Below are 20795 nucleotides of genomic sequence, written 5' to 3'. Positions count from 1 at the left end.
ATCCCTGCCAGAAACAATAAAACTCATAGACTCATTTTCCAGAATCTCTAACTACTCTATAAACTGGCAAAAATCCTCTATCCTTCCATTGCACAGAAACAGCTGGGATGTGGCAGCTCATACTCCACCTATTCCATTATGCACCAGTCACATTACGTATCTCGGTATTGATATTTCCCCCAGGCTGTCAGAGCTGCTCAACCTCAACTACACACCACTTCTCAAAACAATAACGGACAAACTTCTTCGCTGGATGAACCTCCCACTCTCCATATTAGGCCGAATTGCAACAATAAAAATGTCAGTACTTCCTAAAGTTAATTATCTCCTCTCTATGATTCCATCTCAACCCTCACTGTCTTGGTTTAAATCACTTGATTCTATCATAACAAAATTCTACTGGAAAAATAAAACACCAAGAATCAAACTCACAACTCTTCGAAAACCAAAGGCACAGGGTGGTCTTGCAGCACCACATTTTTAGTGTGCTTGCTTCAGCAAGCAAACTATTGTTATTCTGCTTACTTATTATTATACTTCAACTTATTATTATTCTTCCGGACACTTTTTTGGACTGCTACTCCTCTTGAACCGTTTGAGCTATCGACGCGGTTCAAACTTTAAAACAGCATGTTCGGGAATCGAGCGCTTGTATTTTTCTAACCGTTCCGATGTTTCGTTTTTTCGCAATTTACGTTTAAACGCGATTTTTTTTCCCCATAGAAATGAATGGCGGAATGTTCAGCTCGCTAGAGTGCGTCATGTCATCCCCACTCTAGCAATGTAAATATCTAAGTGATAGCACTTGCAGTTTTTGAGCTACTGACATCTGTTCAACACTTGTGCTTAACATTCATTTTGCCTACTTTAAACAGCTTTTTCTTTCTGCATATTCAGTATTTAAACTATAGTAGTTCCCACAATTTAGAGGCTACATACATATATTATATATCAAACTGTTCACACACTTCTTCTCTCTCTCACAATGTAAATATCTAAGTGATGGGATTTGTAGTTTTTGAATTATGAACGTTTGAGCTCCACTTGCGCCTCTGCTGCAGCTCTAATGCAGCTGTCCTGCTCTCTGCACTTCTCCATTTTCATACACCCGCTGGGGCCAAACCCACTCTCTCTCTCTCTGTTAATACTGCTACTGCTAATGCTTCTACTTCTAATACTACTAGTACTGCTACTACTACTACTAATACTACTACTACTACTACTACTACTACCACTGCTACTACTACTACTACTTCTAATACTGCTAATACTACTACTTCTAATACTGCTACTACTACTACTACTACTAATATTGCTACTACTACTAATGCTACTACTATTACTTTTAATACTGCTACTAGTATTACTACTTCTACCACTGCTACTGCTACTACTACTTCTAATACTGCTACTTCTAACACTGCTACTGCTACCTTTACTATTTCTAATACTGCTAATACTACTACTAGTACTTCTAATACTAGTAGCGTTCCTACTACTGTTCAGTTACACAGTTAAAAAACTGCTTCAAACAGTGAAACTTCTAGTGCTGTAGTACTACTCCTACTACTGCAGCTACTACAGTTTCAGCAGTTTCTCTACTCCACTCTAGCTGTTTTATAGACTTACGCTGGCTTTCACTCTTTTACTCTTTCTACAGATAGTACTACAAGTATAAGTTCAGCTACTACTTCAAACACTTTCACTCTTTTACTCTTTCTACTGATACTACTACAACTATAAATTCAGCTACTACTTCAAACACTTTCACTCTTTTACTCTTTCTACAGATACTGCTACAACTATAAGTTCAGCTACTACTTCAAACACTTTCACTCTTTTACTCTTTCTACTGATAGTACTACAACTATAACTTCAGCTACTACAACTATAACTTCAGCTACTACTTCAAACACTTTCACTCTTACTCTTTCTACTGATACTACTACAACTATAACTTCAGCTACTACTTCAAACACTTTCACACTTTTACTCTTTCTACAGTTACTGCTACAACTATAACTTCAGCTACTACTTCAAACACTTTCACACTTTTACTCTTTCTGCAGATACTGCTACAACTATAAGTTCAGCTACTACTTCAAACACTTTCACTCTTTTACTCTTTCTACTGATAGTACTACAACTATAACTTCAGCTACTACAACTATAACTTCAGCTACTATTTCAAACACTTTCACTCTTTTACTCTTTCTACTGACAGTACTACAACTATAACTTCAGCTACTACTTCAAACACTTTCACTCTTTTACTCTTTCTACTGATAGTACTACAACTATAACTTCAGCTACTACTTCAAACACCAGATAGAAATACTCAAAATGTACAGACATTTAAACTCTTTGTAATGAAATTCAGCTGTCTTCAGCCTATTTGAAGTTTTTGTGTTAGGGACATTTGTTCAACATTAGTGCTCCAATTCAACTTTTTCCACTTAATTTAACTATAGTTCAACTCCTTCAACATTCTTTCTTTCAACTGTAATAATTCCCACACATTTGAACAGTTCATTCACATATTACACATGTATGTATGTTTTAAACATTGATATGGCATAAACCATTAATATGAGTCGTCCCTTATTGGATTTGATGAATAAATAAAAATAAATCTGTTTAAACCTATATTTTAATGTTTAAACTTCGGGGCTTTTATTTTGAAGGCTGAAAGCCCAAACCGGAAGTTGTATTCATTGATATTCTGATGATCTTAACACACGTAGCGTCTGTGTGCATCGAGTGGCTTTGACAAGCTGGAAGTTTCCCATTTCCCAGTGCACCTGAACGCACCATCGTCTAAAAGTTCTATTGCGGTTAGAAAAACACCAGTTGCGGTTTGGTATGAGAAGGTGAGTGCAACGTCGCTTTATCGGACAACTTAACGGTCATTTTTATCGCTATGTTGGTCCAGTGTAGGCTGAGAGATTGTTTCTATTTTTAAAATGCCATTAGATTTAACATTACATGCTAACTGAGACAAGCGACAGCTTTCAGACATTAATATTACGTTGGTAGCGCTGAAGACTGCTTTGAAAACGTCAACTGCCCAGTGCTAACGTTAGCCTGCTTAGCTAGCAAGAGACTGACGTTACTCTTTATGTAACGTTAATAATGTCAGTTAGCATTGTTGACAAGTTATTTCCAGTCGACCACCAAGGTTGACCATTTCACTAGCTAACCGGGCTAACGTTAATGTGGCTATCTTATCGGTCATAGCTAGAAATTGCATTAGTTTGAAAAAACACACTTAAAAATAGCCAATTAAAGCTACAACATAGTAACCTAGCCAAAAGAATGTTAGATAAACCGGGTGGTGTTTTTTCATTGTCAGTGAGATGATACAGATAAAGATATTTGACACTAGTTAAACTTAAGAGAAGACTAGCCTGTATTTGTGGTCTGACAGCTCTGGGGTGTGTGTAAATGTCTCATTGCTCTTGTATTTGCCCTGTATTTACAGATTGCCCTTGCTGAGACTCCTGCTCTGTCAGTGAGTATGCCGTGTGTTTTAAAGTAGCTCCAATCAAGTGAACAGCAACATTCTCTGTGTTTTACCTTCAACATTAAATACTACTGGTTACAGTGCAGTACCCAAATATATCCTTAGAATAAATAGGGATTTCAGCACCTATAGTCTCACTGCAATAGTAGTAGTAGAATAGTATATTCTAATGTAGTATTTTGATATGTCATTATGTGTTTTGATGGTGGTTTTTACAATGACAGTTATACTTTTTCTGAATTGATTAAGTTTTTGAGTTGTTGTTGTTTTTTTGCTCCTCCTTTGTTTACAGATTTCACAGCCTCAAGGTGAGTTCATTTTAGGTTGCCACTCATGTTGTGATTCACAAGTTTTGTTTTTTTCTGTTGATTTCAGTCTGCCCACTCTCTCACATCCTGCTTTGTGTAGCCTTCCCAAGGTTTCTCCCATTTCCCTTACTCAGATTTTGTGGGCATTTTTCCCCGTTCACACAGAGGGTCAAAGGTCAAACCAGTGCCGCTGTTGATTTAATTTGTTTCATAATGTGGCTGCTATGAAGCCCTTTGATATTGTACTGGTGAGGAGTGGGGAGAGTATATACTGTATGTCTAACTGTTAATGTGGGATGTGTTCCTGCTGTGATGTTGCTGTGGCAATTTGCTCTGATCAGCTGCTTTTGTCTAACCCATCTCTCTCTTTCTCACTCTCACAGTGATCGTCGATTGGTCCTGAGCTACCCTCAACAGTAAGTTCACACTTTTTACAGTACCAAAGCAAAGTACCAAAACAAATTCTTAGAAAATAGGGATTTCAGCACCTGTAGTATCAAAGTATGTAGTATCAGTATGTCAAAATAAGGTCAATGGAACATAACACAATATTTTACGAAATTATCCACAGTTTCCTTATACAATTTTAGAGTAATGTGACAATCATATAAAGAGTCCACAGTGGATGCTGTAGTTGGTTTGTCCGACTACGCTCACTCCTAATTGTAAACCTTGCCTAATTACTGTAACTAGGCTGTAGGGCTATAGAGATACATGACAGAGGTGCATATTTACTTTTTCTGATTTGTTTCTGACAGGTCTATACAGTACAGTAGGCTGTGTCTGTTCATTGCACAGTTGACATTGTAAACCTTTTCAAACATCAGTACAGCATTAACCCAAACTGTATGTAAGCTGACAGGCATCTAATCATACAGTTTCCTTCTTCACTGTTGTTGGGTGAAAACGTATCTCCAAAATGTCCACTTTTCAGGAACTAAGGAGAACAACATTGTTTTTAGCCGTGCATCTATGAACAAGTGTTACAGGTACTGGTTTGTTAATTTCAATTATTTTACTCGACAACCTCGTCTTATGAATTTTTTCTTCTTGTCTTACAGGTGTGCTGCTGCCGCTGGTTCCAGTTGCACCTCTATACACGTTCCATCTTTCTATCCCTCTAGTCTATACCGCTCTGCCTTTTGTTTGGGTTTTCCTCTCTTTCTGTCCTTAATACTGCTCTGTCTAATTTTTGGAGTTTCTATCTTTCTCTCCCTCTACATCTATACCACTCTATCTAATTTCGGTGACATTCTACTATTTGGATACACAATTTGAGAGTGGATTTTTCAGAGAAACCATTTTCAGAGAAACTATTTTTGAGAACTGAACTGAACTGAACTGAACTGGATTGAACTGAACTGCACTGAACTGCACATGATTTCTGAAGACACTATTTTGGTCACACTGTTTGGATTGCACCTCACACTCCATTACACCAGATTCTCCCTCTGAATTTGTTTGCTCTAACTCTCTCTCACTCTCTCACACTCTCTCTGTGTTAAGTACTGTGCTCCCACTGCATTTGGCAGGATTTGAAAAGCACAAATCTGTATCCAGACAGAATTTAAAGAATTGCTATTCATAGACTACAGAACTACTGAGTACTTTAATATTGAATCTGAATAGAAAGAATATTGAACTGAGTTAACTACATATTATTATATATTATTATATATTGAATTGTTTAGAGTGTTTAGAGTTCTTTAGACTTGTGTGTACTGAATTATATTTAAACTATTGAGAATTTTATACATAAGTTAATTCTGATTGTTGCAGATCCACGCTAATAAACAGTCTGAGTAGAATCTATTTGTTTGATCTGAATAGCCATATCAAAGTGCTTAATAAAAGTTGCCAAGGAGAAGGAACTGGACACATCTGAAGCAGCCGTATCCTGTCAGCAGAACAACGTACCTGACTGGTGAATGGTAAACAGGTGGTAGAATACTGATACTAAAAGCACTCCTATTTGTTTAGACCTTTCCCAAATACTTCATGCTCTACTGAGTGAGCAGAATCAAATTTATTTTCACTGAATTAAAATCAACTGATCTGTTGCATTTGACGCAAGAAATTTGAATAATTTTAATAGTTTGATACAGAACTCCTGATACACATTTCTTTACATCTGTTGCTATCTACTGTGTGTATTTTAGACAGATACCAGTTATATACACAACACTTTTACATATTACATTGATTTGGTTTTGATTAGTGCTTTAGATTTGTGTTTACTAAATTACATTCAAATTAAACAAGTAGAAATAGCCTGCTGCTTGTAATATTTCAAAAGTACTTTCTATTACTGATTACCAGGCAACTGAGTCGAGTCGTCTCTCAGAACTAAAGTTTGACTGATATTACACTGAAAAGTGAGTTCTTACACTATTTTCAGTTCTTCTGGAGACCAAACTGATAGATAACCTGATATAGATCATTCTTCATATTTCTGTATTGAGATTTCACTGACAGTTCTATCTGAATTGCATTTACTGCAATACATATTGTTATCTACCAGTAAATATTTAAGGAAGTAACATCTAAATATTGAGTAAGGTCAGGTAATTCCTTAGACGTGTCTGTAGCTGTTTGAATTATATTGCAAACATCTTTTGTAAATATAGTGGAAATAAGTGTTTGCTGCTTGCCAAATACAAGAGTAAATCCTATTACTGACTGTAGCTGATAAATATCCATATAGTCTCAATTTCAGCTGTCAATAGCCATATCTGCCAATTTACAGCTAAATTGTGTAAGGTGTCAAAAGAGAATCAACAACATAAGCGGACATTTGAACTTTTATATTGACCTGTGTAGAACATTGAAGTGAGTGAACGACTGAGTGAAAAAAACTATTACAAAAAACAACTCATATCACCCAGTTGTTTTTACAGTAGTGTTCATTAGTGATATTAACACTTGCACCTTAAATTTGGAATATAAGTACTTTTACAGAAAATATTTACATTATTACTGTTAGATTTACGCTGATTGCATTTCTATAGCAGTGTTTGTCACTTTTGTACACATTTTCATCACTTATTGATCGTATAGGAAATTTTATCAGTGTCCAATAGTGTAATAAAGAGTAAATACTTTGCAACAAGCTCATTTTCTTTGTGGAAAAACTGCTGAATTCAAGATAACCATGCCAAGGCGAGGGAAAAGATCAGAAGCATCAAAACAGCGCTGGAGGAAGCTGAGCTTAGAAGTTGGTGTACCCAGTCAGCAGACACACACAGCAGACTCTGGTCACACAGCCCCTGTACAGGTCACAGCCAGCCAGCCAGATGTGATACATGTCAGAGCCTCCCACTGCCAGGCTGATGCTAGATATAATGAGTACTCCAGAAATGCTCAGTGCGCTTGTAATTCTCTCACGTTTCTTGTCCATCACAATGAAAATGAGCAGCTCCAAAGCCCTGACCTTGATAAAATACTGGAGGAAGGTGATGCTATGTACACTAGTGTCAGGGCAATGCTTGAGATAGAGAACAGATTTAAGGAGAGACGTTTGGCCTTTGATGAGCTCCCATGCTGGGCTATGTGCAATAACCATGAGTACGATGTTATCAAAGCAGATGTAATGCATGGTTTCTTCACTGCCACTGCTCCATGTGCAGAAATGGAAGCGCTGTACCCAAACCTTGCAACAAGACTGCAGTGTCTCTCAACCGATGTCAGTCAAGCATTGCTTACATTATCTGGGACCACCATTGCTGTATTCAGAGACACCTCTGGAAGATATGGCATCTTTGATCCACACTCCAGGTCAGCTGATGCATTGGTACTGATGGAACAGTCTGGAGGCAAAGCTTTAATTCTGTCTTTCAAAAGTTTGAATGACATGATTGAGAGATTACATATGATGTTTGACTGGGTGTCTCCTGATGGGCAATATAACTTCATGCCTGTCTCATTCAGAGGGTAGATGTATCTGTAAATGATGTTCCACACCAAGCAGATCCTGCTGCACACATCCCTGATCCAGCTGCATGTGCTGAAATGTCAGAGGTCACACTTTCTGTTCAGCCAGTTGAAACACATTCCTCACGCTCAGCACAAAGCTTTGAATTACCACCACTAGACATTCAAATGGAGCGGATGACTTCATGTGTCCAGCAGCTACATGCATCCAGTAATTAAAAAAAAAATGAACAAAGCGCAACAAAGAAAGAACATTAAAAGGGCTGTAGCAAAGAGAAAAAGTGGACAAGCTATGACAATGCAACCAATGTGCAAGCCTTCAAGCTATGAAAAAAGAAAGGCAAAAAAGAGGTTGTATGACAAGAACAAATATACAAAGTCTCTACTGTTCAGGATGAATAAAAAACTGTCATTAACTCATAGATATTCAAATGACTTAGAATATCGTGCAAAGAAAAGATGTAATGTCACTACACGATATAATCAAGATGAAGAATTTCAGAAGAGACAGAAATGTTTTATCACTACAAAATACAGTCAGGATGCAGTATTTCGGACAAAACAGAAATCCTGTGTCACTACACGATACAATCAAGATGAAGAATTTAGGACAAAACAGAAATCCTATTTCACTACACGATACAATCAAGATGAAGAATTTAGGACAAAACAGTACACACATACGTCGGGGCACGCTGTACTACACGATACAATCAAGATGAAGAATTTAGGACGAAACAAATGTCTTATATAACAGAACGATATGCAAATGACCAAGTGTACAGAATGAAACAAAAACTGTCTCTACTAAACAGATATAGAACTGATCCAAAGTTCAGATCACGCCATGTAAAACGCTGTGCATTTCACACGAAACGGAAATCCTATATCACTACACGATACAATCAAGATGAAATGTTTCGGACAAAACAAATGTCTTATATAACAGAACAATATGCAAATGACCAAGTGTACAGAATGAAACAAAAACTGTCTCTACTAAACAGATATAGAACTGATCCAAAGTTCAGATCATGCCATGTAAAACGCTGTGCATTTCACACAAAAAACAAATATGCAAGTGAACCAGCTTTCAGGATGCTTCACAAATTGCGCTGTGCCCTACGCATAAAGAGAAAATATAGACAAGGCAACTTTATGTGCTCCAACAGACTTCAGCAACCCGTTACAACCAATAATCGACCCAATGAAATGCAGAACAAGCTGATACAGCTAGCTATATCATCTTTCAAGCAGGCTATACAGCGTGCCCCGACGTATGTGTGTACAGTGTGTCACAGAGCGCTGTTTCCTGACCAAGTGAAACAATGCAACCATGCAGCATACATAAAGAACCCACTATCATTCCTGCTTGCCTGACTGGTACCTATGTTCATGTATGCAATGAAACATGTGCAGGCCTTGAACAATGCTGCATTCCTGAGAGGAGAACAGAATGGATCTGTCATAGCTGTCATGAGAATCTCAAGTCAGGACGTATGCCAACAATAGCAGTGGCCAATAAGTTAGCGCTGTCACCAATTCCATCAGAGCTGCGTGATTTAAACATACTGGAAAGACAACTCCTGGCAAAAATGTTGCCCTTTTCAAAGATCGTGACACTGGCAAAAGGAAAACAGAGAGCTATACACGGTGCTATGGTGTGTGTACCATCTGAGGTGGAAACAACAGTGACCAGCTTACCAAGATCTCACAGCACCTCCCAGCTCTTGAAAGTGAAATTGAAGAGACGCCTGAGTTATAAATCATACCAGCAATTTCAGACAGTGAACATGAAAAATGTACTTGCTGGCCTATCAAAACTGAAAGAGACTCACTCTGAATACAAAGACATAACAATCAACAATAATGCTGTCTTTCATGTTGACAACACGACACATGACCAAACTGATGACGATGAAGTGACAGGGGCACAAGTATGCAGCGCACCCGGTGTTATCTCTGTGCAGGCATCTCACTGTCAGGCTCACAAGGACTATAAGGAGTTTTCAAGAAACCATCAATGCACATGTATGGCTCTCACATTTTTGGCCCACCATAATGAGGAAGCAGAGTTAAGCAGTGCAGATCTTGACAACATACTGAACCGTGGTGACTCTCTCTATACTGATGTCAAACAAAAGCTCATTGCAGAGGATAAGTTTAGAGACAACCACTTGACCATGGAACAACTGCCACAGACTGTTCAAACTGAGAGAGATGAATACACAGTGATCAAGTCTCCAGTGATGATGGGATACCTGAGAGCCAAAGCTTCACGTGCTGACTGGGAGAGTTGGTGGCTTGATCTTTCCACAAGACTTGAGTGTCTGTCATCAGAGGTCAAACATGCATTGCTTATTGTATCTCCTGAGTGCATTGCTGTGTTTAGTGACAGATCAGGAAGATTCGGTTTCTTTGATTCTCACTCTAGAACTGCTGATGGTTTGCGTCACCCTGGTAACACTGGAACTGCTGTGATGCTCACTTTTACACATCTGAGTGATATGATTGAAAGGATTCACACGTTGTTCCAAATTCATGCTGATGAAGCCCCATATGATTTTATGCCAGTGTCATTTGAAAGCGTAAACATGCCCTCTGATGAAAATGGTGCATCACAAAATGCCATGGCTGTGTCATATGATGACTCTGAGTTAACCTCTTCATCACGAGCGCCCCCGGCCCCGGGGGCAGCTGAGCCATCTTGCAGCAAATTCGCTATGTAAAGATGGTCTATTTATAGAACATATGAATGTTATACTGTTTTGAAAACATGGGGTTTTCAGCTTTCAGAATCTGTAAACCAATTGTATGTTGACCAAACTATGTCTTATTACAAAGTATTTTAACAATGAAGTCGTACAAATATAAACTTCGTAAATATAAGCGCAAGTTGTGATCAAAAGATCGGGGATAATTTTCTCGTCAGTCTACAATAACATGCTTGGTATCGCTGGAAACTAGAAATTCCGAGCTTTCCAATGACAGTAAACGCACCACAAAAATGGAACGACACAGTCCGCCATTTCCGGGGAAAAGTAGCAGTCAAACTTCACATTTTACAGTCATACTGACAAAAATCTATGTTCTTGCCAAAATATTTCACCAAGGCTTAAGTTATTTTCGCCAAAAACGGCACATTTTAGTTACTCACGTTTCTGCCGTCAATATGAAACCGTTTCTGTGTCTCTCCGGTGAACGGGGGCTTTTCACCAGCCATTTTAGCCCAGACAGACTGAATCCCTACTGAGGGAGCTATGGCTCTTCGTCGCCATCTGGTGGCCGCATCGAAGCACTGACACCAATGAGCCTTATATCAATCTCTTCCTCTGTCTCAAACGAAAACAACGATACGTCACACGCGAGGAAGGACCCCAGCGTTCTCCATAAATCTGCCTGTATAGAATGGCGCTCTGTGGCCCATATATGAAATATTGAATATTGCTTGATATTCATTGTTTTTTATTACTATTTCAATGTTTTTGGGAGATTTATGTTATGTTATTTTATGTATTTGTAACATGGCTATATTTAAATAAATAGTGTTTTGAAGTAAAACTCCCAGTAAACTGTCAACATGTAAACAGTAAACATAGCCAAAACATGGAGACCGCCTGAGTATATCTTTATAAATTGTATCATAAATGCTGTATTTTTGTGTATTTTCATCAAATTTACAGTTACAGTTGTAGTCAAAGAGTAGGAGAAGACATTCAGTTGCATTATTGTCTATGGGATCTTGGTTATAATGGTGATATTGCCTTTTAAATTTAGATTTTATACTAGGCGAGGATGAAAATATGTTTTTTTCCTTTATTGCATCTCCATTTACTCTGGAATGGCAATAGATATAGGTTTACTTACACTGGATTCATATTCCTTAGCTTCTTACCTATCAAAGGAGACCAGAAATATGCATATAGGCCTTATGGTTGAGGAGCTATTCCTGATTCATTTGGGGCATGTCATTTCGGGCAGGAGGCCTGAGAAATAGGCCTAGGGATGAAGAGGTTAATGGATGTTGACAACTGTGATGGCAGTGATTTGACAATGGAACAAGAGCATGGTTTGGCAAATCAAAAAGGAACACAGCACCACTTACTACCTGTAGGAGAACATGATGCACAGCATGAACAAACTAGTACATCAGATTCCCAAAGTGATGTGATGGAGGTTGATAATGATAACGTACTTGAGCAGAACACAGATGCAACACTTAAAAATGAAAGTGATGGACAAAATGAGCAGTCACCTAACTCAGAGGAGGAGAAAGATGATCTGAGACCTGGTCTTGCCCTTGACACTTGCCTGCAACCCACTGATATTGGACAGGATATTCTATCATATGGTGAAGGAATATTCAGTATCGCCCCTGCCGAAGGAAAAAGGCCAGTCAGCTTTTTTAAAACACCAAAACTAGAAGCAATGGCTTTCCCTGTTCAGTTCCCTACTGGAAACACACTCGATGAGGTCAGACAGATAAAAATATCTCCAAGCATGTACTTCAATGCGAGGCTGTTTTCTGTAGATACTCGTTTCGCAAGAGACCAAACCTACCTCTTCTTCGCCCAGTTTGTCACAGAGATACACATGGCCAAATCTAGTATGTCAATACAGTTGAGAAAAGGGAAAGCTGAAACTAAAGATGGCCGCAAAATATCTAACAGGCTATTGCGGGATAAGCGTGAGGTTGAGAAACTGGTACACATTAAGGATGCAACAAGATTCATGCAGCCTCTGAGAGGGACTCCTGCATACTGGGACAAAACGCTAAAAGATCTGCTCGCCATGATCAGACAGTTGGGGAAGCCTACTTTCTTCTGTACATTCAGTGCTGCAGAGATGAGATGGCCAGAGGTTATAACAGCAATAAAAGCACAACAAGGTGAACAGGTGGAATTTTCAGAGCTTGACTGGACTACAAAATGTGACATACTACGAAGCAACCCCGTCACAGTCATGCGCATGTTTGAGAAACGTGTTGATGCGTTAATGAGAGATCTGCTCATGTCAGAGGCACAGCCCATTGGTGAGGTACTTGATTACTTTTACCGTGTGGAATTCCAGGCTAGAGGCAGCCCGCATATTCATCTCATGGTTTGGATACAAGATGCGCCTGTATTCGAAGAAGACTCTGATGCAACCGTGTGTGCTTTTGTCGATCGCTACATAACATGCCAGCTGCCAGATGCAATCAAAGACCCTGGATGGATGAAGCAGACACCTCAGTTCCAAACGAGTCAAACAACAATGATTCAGACACACAGGCAGCCAAATTGAAGCTCAAACCAGTGTGGGATCTGCTCAACGACCCTAACGCCTCTTTTGACAGTCTATCAGAGCTGCTAGCCCAATGTAATTTGAGCTTGGAGGAATACAAGCAATGCGCTGAGGCAATGACCAAGTCGAGTGTGATTATCATGAAGCGAGATCCAAAAGACTGTTGGGTGAATGGATACAATGCAGATCTACTGAGAGCCTGGAACGCCAACATGGATATCCAGTACATTCTCGACCACTACAGATGTGTCATGTACATGTTGTCCTACATATCCAAACCCGAACACGACATGAGTGAATATCTAAAGGCAATAATCCAAGATGTCAGGCAAACAGATGTAACTCAGCAGGAGGAAATGAAGCAAATTATGCAGGCTTACTCTAAACATAGACAAGTCAGCGCTCAAGAGTCTGTGGCCCAAACGTGCAGCCTGCCACTGAAAAAATGCTCCCGCAACGTTGTGTTTATACAGACAGATGACAATTCCCTGAAAATGAGCCTTCCCATGAGTGCACTGGAGAACAAGACACCAGAGTCACTGGATGTGTGGATGACAGGATTGCCAGAGAAATACAGGGCAAGACCAGAAACACCTGACTTTGAAACTATGTGTCTGGCAGACTTTGCTTCAGGTTGTAGAGTTGTCTATGGCAGGCAAAAGAATGGGAAGAATGTTGTGCCTCTACTCAATGACGCGGGACATATTCAAAAACGAACAGTAGGGAAACCTGCAATTATCAGATATGCCCGCTTTTCCCAGGAAAGAGATCCAGAGAAACACTATGGCCGGCTACTCAAACTGTATCTCCCTAACCGCTCTGACTCACAGCTGAAAACCGAGAGATTCCCAACATATGAAGCATTTTACAAAGGTGCCTGTGTGAAACTTCCTGGAACCGAGTACATCCAGTCTGTGTATGAAATTGTGAATGAGAACAGAGCACGATATGAGCAACATGAAGAAGAGGTAGAGAGAGCCGTTAAGGAGTTTGAACAGAATGGCCCTATTGAGGATGCATGGTCCACTTTTGCACCTGAAATTGATCTAGTTCGGTTGGAATGCATTGCAGAACAAGAGCAAGTAGACCCTAATGAACAAAATGAACAAGATGATATTCCAGACTACAGCACTCACTCAGATGAAAGAGGAGGAACAGTACCAGCAGTGGAAGCTCCTAAAATAAACAATAAAGTCATCCGCTCAATGTATCAAAACCTGAACCAGACACAGGCCTCTATATTTTACACAGTCCGTGATTGGTGTACAAAGCGCGTGTGGGGCCAAAATCCTGAGCAGTTCTTCTATTTCATCACTGGAGGAGCCGGCTGTGGCAAGTCACATCTCATCAAATGCATCTATGCTGAGGCCACTAAGATACTGCATGAACTCCCCCGACTCTGTGAAGAGACAGACATATCGATGCCCACGGTGTTACTGACTGCATTCACTGGTACCGCAGCATTCAACATATCAGGAAAAACACTGCACTCCGTTCTCAAACTGCCGAGAAGTTTAAAGCCACCTTATCAAGGACTTGGAAATGCACTAGATGAAGTGAGGTCTACACTGTCAAATGCAGAGATAATTGTCATTGATGAAGTGTCAATGGTTTCGAAACATCTGTTTGCCTATGTCAACTGGAGATTGCAGCAGATCAAAGGCAGCAAAAAACCTTTTGGAGGCATGTCAGTTATAGCCGTTGGAGACTTTCATCAGCTGCCCCCACTTGAAAAAGCAAAAGCCCTCTGCGTGTTTGAGGATCATGTGATCGACTTCTGGCAAGAGCATTTTCAAATGATCACGCTGACAGAGATCATGCGACAGAAAGAGGATGTTGCTTTTGCCCAACTGCTGAACAGAATCCGGGTGAAACAAAAGACAGAGCCCCTATCTGAGGATGACAAAGCTTTGCTCTCACAAGCTGTGACTGACCCGGCAAACTGCCCCAATGATGTGATACACATATTTGCGACCAACAAAGAGGTGGATGAACACAATGGTGCAACAATTTCCGCTCTTCACAGCAATATCATTAATATAGATGCAGATGACTACAAAAAAGATCCACGGACAGGACAGATGCAGAGACAAGCCAAACCCTTTAAATCACAGAAAGGAGATCTGCCTGACACGATACAAGCTGCCGAGGGTGCCCGTGTAATGATCATCAGAAATATAGATGTGGAAGACGGCCTGGTGAACGGTTCGTTTGGCAAGATTTCCAGAATTGTGACTCAGACTCTAAATGGTGTGAGCAGAGTACAAATGCTTGGTCTAGAGCTTGACAGTTCAAGTGCAGGACAGAAACACCGCAACAAGGTACCTGGTGGACCTGATAACCTGGTGTACATTGAGAGAATAGAGGAAAACCTGAGCAGAAAAGGAGTGGTTCGCAGGCAATTCCCAATGAAGCTAGCGTTTGCGTGCACAAGTCACAAAGTTCAAGGCATGACAACACAGTCTGCAGTAGTTTCACTGAAACGTGTATTTGAACCAGGCATGGCATATGTTGCACTGAGCAGAACAACTTCCCTCCGTGGATTGCATGTCACTCATTTGGATGAAAAGAAAATCTACACAGATCCTGAAATCGCAGCCTCTCAGGAGCGATCAATTTCTTGAATACTTACAACTTAAATCCTCAATCCAAGCAGCATTCCACATTAAAACTACTAACCTGAGCCTTCCACCTTCATGTTCAGATTTAATCAATATCCATTCATCAAAAAAACTTCTCTCCAAAATATACAGAATCATTTCATATTCAGATAAAACACTCTCCTTACCGACAACAAAATGGGAAAAGGACTTATCAATTGTTCCTGATGCCAACTTCTGGAACCAAATCTGCCAAAACATTTATCTCATGACGAAAAATGCAAATCTACAGTTAATACAATACAAGATTCTTCACAGGACACACTACACAGGACAAAAAATGTTTAAAATGGGATTCGCATCTGAAATTTGTACTAACTGCACTCAAAAGAAACCGGACATTTATATCCACGCCATCTGGTACTGCACACCTGTTCAACAATTCTGGTATGAGGTCACAAAGTCAATGACAAACTTCTTGGGCTGCCACATCCCCCTATCTTCATCTCTCTGGTTACTTGGCGACACCTCAACAATAAACCTGACATTCCCCAACAACAAATTAATTCTCATAGCCCTAACTATCGCCAAGAAAACTATCCTCATGAACTGGAAATCCAAGAACAACATCAGTATAGCACAGTGGAAAAATCTACTCATTGACCACATCTCCATGGAACACTTCACCCAACACCCAGTAATAGAACCCCTCTCCATCTGGTCTCTACTCATCAACTTCCTGCAGACCTAACCTGTCCCCTGTGTTTATTTCACCAACTGTAGCTGTTCTGCCTGAGAACCAATCCCCTCATACACAAACACCCAACACCTTTCTTTTTTTTTTTTTAAGGATTATCATCATTATTATCATTGTCACTGTGGTTGTAATTTTATATCATTATTACTCACTATTTATTTATTTTGTATTTTATTTTACTTACTTATTTATTTTTCTGCTTTCCCAATTATAATACTGATAATATGGTGGTCATTGTATGGTGTTAGTATATGTTAGTGATAGTATGATATATTACTGTTATTATTGTACTAACTATATCAACATTATGTATTATTATTATTAATAATATCATTATTATTATTATTATTAGTCAATAAGTATATTTAATTATCATAATTATCATTATCATTGCAGCTCTACTACTATAGCTAAATATTGTTCTCACTTAATGTTATTTATTTTGTCATCTACCCTCTTTTTTAGTTGTCTATCTTATTTATTTATTTTTTCTTTTTCTCTTGCTTAATGATGGTGGGGGTGGTCTGGGTGGGGTTGAGGTAGGGGTGAGCGGTGGCTCCGTGTTGGGCCCTCTGCTGATATGGGGGGGGCCTCTGGCGGGGGTGGGCGGGCGTGGGGCTGAAGGAGCCCTTCCCCTCTCTCTCCCTCTCGCCCTCAAAAACAAACAAAACAAAAAAAAAATAAAAATAAAAATAAAAATAAAAAATAAAAAACACAGATTGCCTCCCCCCAAAGTACAGACTGTACAGAAAAATGAATGAAAAATAAAAAATAAAAAAGAAACATTGGTGGTGAAAGAGGAAAGTGGAGGAGACAAAAGGGAAAGGGAAGGAGGGATGGGGAGTTTGGGAGTTCGGGGAGTGCCCTTCGCTCCCCACTTCGCCTGTCTCCTGCAGCTGGGGCCTCTGGCTGTTCTGCTTGGGGCTTGGTGGGGGGGCCTCTCGCTCCCCTCTCCGATTCCCCAATCTGGCACCGCCCCCTCTCTATGCCTTTTTTTTTTTTTTTCTTCTCATTATTATTATTTATTCATTTATTTTTTATTTTTTTTTTCTCTTCTTCGTTTGCTTCCTCTTCCCCTTCCTCTTTTTATTACTATGATGGTGACTATTATTAGTGATTATTATTATTATTACTATTATTATTATTATTATTATTATTATTATCACACTGTTTGTGGTCCCCTATTTCATGCTTTATATCAAACTGATTTGTTATTGTATTACTATACTATATTATATTCATATATCATATAATCATATTATCATATTATCCTATGCAGTGTTATAGCACACTCCTATTACGTTTGTTTTGTTGAACTGTATCATATTGTACAATGATTTCATATTTTTATTACTACATCATAACACTGACGTCATACCCATCTATCTTTCCTCCAAACACCCCCACGCACACCTGCACGCACGCACTCACACAGACTCACTCTCTCACACACACACACACACACACCTACTCTCTTCTCAAACTCAAAAACTGATGTAAACTGCTATCTGTTTTGTTTTGTAGGGTTTTTTTTTTTTTTTTTTGTCTGTTTGCTTTGTTTTGCACCTTACTTGTCCTGTTCCATCTAGTTTGTAGTTGTGTAATTTCACTAATTTCATTAATAAAAAAAAAATAAAATAAAATAAAAAAAAGGTCTTACCATTAGCAACAAATCCACTGCTCATGGATTTCAACTCACAGACCAGATCCTTCAGATATTCTGACAATGACTGAGGCTTTGAGTTCCCACAGAAAAGAGCAATCAGCACAGGTTTTCTAGTATACCCCTGGAGCATTCCCAAAATTGGCCAGAACTGTACAGCTGAACTTTTAAAAATTGGAAGACCATCAACGTTTAATTGTAATTTGAAACTGTGATGACTCGGGACAACTGATGCAAGCTTCTGAAATATTCAGCTGAACATATTCTGTATACCAAAATAATGGAATGATCCACCCGCCAAGGAAGCAACACTACGGGAAGTCCGTGTTTTGAGTAATGTTCTTGCATCTTTTGGCAAAGAGGGGTGATGGGTTTTCAGTATAGACAAAAGGGCAGACAAAGCGATCAGTGAAACACCAAAACGTGTTGCCCAGTCTCTCAAACAACTCGCTAAATCATCTTTAGGAAAATCCCCCCTTTCATCAACATGGCTATCCTCGTCACTAGTAAATTCACTTTCCCCATTACTCTCTGATCCACAGTTTGGTGGCAAATCAGAGCCTGAAGCGACTGCACCATGTTCAACACTATAGTCCTCTTCAGTATTATCCTCAACACTATTATCCTCATCATTCAAAGATTCAAACAACTGGTTGACTCTTTTAACAGCCCTTTTCCTTAAATTGCTGCGAGTGATATTCCACTTTTCCCTCTCCATGACACAGCAATTACACTAGTAATTACTCTTTGAGAATTAGCCAACCTGTATATGTTGTCAACAGCCAGATACTATGAAAAAGAAAGAAGAACCAACATTTAACATTGATAGGCCTACTTCATATAGTATAGCAGCAAATGTATTACATGGAAGCAGCTTAATTTAATGGTGATAGTGCACTTGCCACTCTGTAGCCTATTTTATGCCCACCAGCAAATTTCTGTAACATTAGTATGCACACTGACTGTTAAGGTCTAAAACATCATGACACAAAACATTACATGACAAAAACATTATGTAGGACAAGCAATTTTATAATTCCTAGGGGATAATAAAAATCCAATTTAAAATACACAGAGGAATAAGTCCTGAACCGGTAACAGGATATTTTTGCTATTATGCAGTTTCCCCTATATGCTTTCAACGGAGGTGCTAAATGATGACCACCACCCTGAATGTTTTCACGTTGTAACCCGACATAATCACGAGGCATGCAAACCACGTGCTCTTGCTCTGCTTCAAGCTAGCTAGCTTCAAGCTTCTTGATGCTAAAGGTAGCTAGCAAGTTTCATTCAGCCAAATTCTCTGCAGAAACATTTATTTTTGAAACATCTTCCCTGAAATGCCAGGGATGGCAAGAATTCCCCTTGAACTGCTAATATAATTTCTCTTCAAATAATGTTAGCAAACGAATGTGTTCGCTAGCTAACGATTTGTTGACTCATCATTAGCTAACTCTAATATCACGGCATAACATGCAACGTAGGCTCCAACTGAGAATAGCTAATTATACCAATTGCCAGCAGAAAGACAGATTTATCATTTCATTTAAAACTTACCGTGACTTTACGTTTGCAGTTGACAATCCCTCCACCTCTGATTTCAGTCTTTTGGGCGCCTTTCTTCGCGCTTGCGTCAAGCAGGATATGCTGCGTTCAAAAGACCCCGGAAATGGGAGAACTCCAACTTGAATTTATGCTTACTCCCACAGATACATAACCGCAAGACAGCAAGAAGATCAAACTACAATCGAGCTAAAGACCCATCGCAGTATTGAAAATATTTGATTTGATTTGAACAAAAAAATAAAAGAAATCTGTATCGCTAACAAAGAAGTTGAAGCCTATTCATAAGAATTTTCTAGCTCAAAAGTGGGACTTCCTAATTCCCACTTATTTGGAATGCCACACAGTGAAAAGATGGGATGAAAAAGTTAATAATATCAAAATAACATATTAATAACTGTTTTCCCATAGCAGCTAGTGTGCTGATCTGTCATTCATTTACTCACTCAGTCATCCATTCATTTATTATCATTTTTTTCTCATTTATCTTTAAGAAAGGTATTGTTATTCATTATTAATAAAGATAATAGTAGTTGTATAAATGTAAATGACAATATTTAACCAAACTGTAAGACAAATTAAAACTTTTTTTTTTTTTTTATTTATTGGTGTTAGAATGTCACCCTCAGGCATCACGCGGAGCAACCTAGAAGTTAGATCACATATGGCCTGGTTGCACCCAGTTTGGCTTGTTGATACCATATGGCAGAGTTTATTGTCCCAAGAAGAAATTTGTCTTGCACTCAAGTTTTGCACATACCACAACTCAAAATTATCTCAGCTACAGTACACATTCAAAGACCAAGACCATAAAAACAGTGTACTATACTTCACAAGTTTGAACCTAAACGCTTCTCACTCAGACACTTCACTTACACAATATAAAACATAGTAAGTCAACTGACTGTAGCATATGCGAGAGCTGTAGCTAGTGCACGTCTGCGTTTGTGCTGTACAGCACACATAAAAAGTAAGTTAGTTTAATACCTTATGGCTGATGGTTTCCCACTGACCTGGGGTCAAAGATTGCTAGAGTCACACCACACTTAGAATATCTCTGTGTAGTTGCTTACAATGGCAGGGCTCTGTCAGACAACAACTCATGACCAACCTGCCTAGGTCATTTTAGCATTAGAAAAAAAAATGAATATGGACACTCCTAGAACTT

This window comes from Centroberyx affinis, unplaced genomic scaffold (assembly GCF_046629955.1).
Source record: "Centroberyx affinis isolate AG114_WGS23_722 - 3 ecotype Tasmania unplaced genomic scaffold, CSIRO-AGI_Caff_v1 ptg001192l_1, whole genome shotgun sequence".
In the NCBI taxonomy this organism is placed as follows: domain Eukaryota; kingdom Metazoa; phylum Chordata; class Actinopteri; order Beryciformes; family Berycidae; genus Centroberyx; species Centroberyx affinis.
The sequence above is the reverse complement of the archived record's forward strand: the minus strand, read 5'-3'. Positions refer to the sequence as shown.